Genomic DNA, 1,427 nt, shown 5'->3' with positions numbered 1-1,427 from the left:
ATTATACAGGGGAGGCATTTTATGTCTTGTTTTCTTTACAGCCTTTCGGAAAGGGAACATAAAAGTCACTGGAAAGTTCCGGCTCCTGCCACCTTCGGGCCTCTTTTGAGGCTCCACGCACGACTCATTTGTCACCAGAGGTCTCTGCCTCCGTGCTGGCACCGGGAGGGACAGACTGGGGGCTGCCTTTAGGATTCTGTTATCAAGAAGAAGTAAATGTGTCCCCTGTGTCGGGAGGAGTGAGATTTCCTGGGCATGGAGTAAGAGGTCGGAGGGCGCGGGAGGAGTCAGAGAACAAAAGGCACTTCTTCAAGCCTCAGGCTCAGTCCTTATCTGCAGCCTCCAAGTGTTCCCTCGGTGGCAGTACCTTTGGTACCCTCCCCATCTGCGGGTGGAGATGGTGATGGACAGCAGCCTCTGGTCTCTGCAGTTGCCGCATGGGAGGTGCCTTCCAGAAGGGTGAAGAGTCATTCTTTCTAGGGATGAGGTTCAGGGTGGGGTGCAGGGGCTTGAAGGTTTCGGGTAAGATTGAGGACCCTTCACCAAGTGGCCTTGGGCTCCTGGAAGTCACTTATGCCTCTGGGCCTTGCTTTTATTACCAGTAAAATGAGCAAGTAGCACATTTGTCCTGATAGAGTTGATCTGAAGAACAATGGACCTGTGCACGACGCTTTGAATTGAGCAGGAAGAACCCTCTAGAGCCTCGCTGGAGCAGATTCGTGTCTCCGGCTCTTACCCAATCACATCCTGGCACATAGACAGCTCTTGGTAACGCGACGAATCGTGGGGAATGCGGGAGGCTCCAGAGAATCAGAGATAAGGACACATTCCAATTTCAAAATGGGGAGACAGGCAGATTCTAGAAACTCTCCAAACCAGAAAGCGTTTGGGTGGCCAGAATCTGGGAACTCACAGGCTCACTGTATTCCATACTGGTTAGACTTACTTGGGATGCCTTTAATGTTTGATCACACATGTAAAACCATCATTTATAAATCTAAACAGATTCTGGAGAGGGTTGAAGCAACAAGCAGTGTTTATGCTGGAGTGGAAAAGTTGAGTAGTTGGCATGGTAGCTGCCTTTGGATGTGGGATAGATATTTCTATGAATGGGAAAAAACTCATTTCTCTGTGCGACCTCGAGGGCAGAATTGACATTGTGGAGAAATAGGTTTTCAACTGATAAAAGAAAGGAGCTTCTAAAAGTCTGAGCTCTTCAAAGTTGCAATAGGCCACCCAGCCAGGCCGTGAACATCCTGTTCCTGGGGCCGCCTCGTTGAGGCTGGGCTTCCATAGGTATGACTCATGCAGATAGATCCTTGATGGGCTGAGGTGAATGGATTAAATGGTACCCAAGTTACTCAGAAAGAGCTGAGGTCTTGGACAGTTAGCACAGGAAATTTTTTGTGTCAGATTTTTTTTTTTTA

The sequence above is a fragment of the Herpailurus yagouaroundi genome, unplaced genomic scaffold (genome assembly GCF_014898765.1).
Source record: "Herpailurus yagouaroundi ecotype Mexico unplaced genomic scaffold, PumYag 77, whole genome shotgun sequence".
NCBI lineage: Eukaryota > Metazoa > Chordata > Mammalia > Carnivora > Felidae > Herpailurus > Herpailurus yagouaroundi.
The sequence above is the reverse complement of the archived record's forward strand: the minus strand, read 5'-3'. Positions refer to the sequence as shown.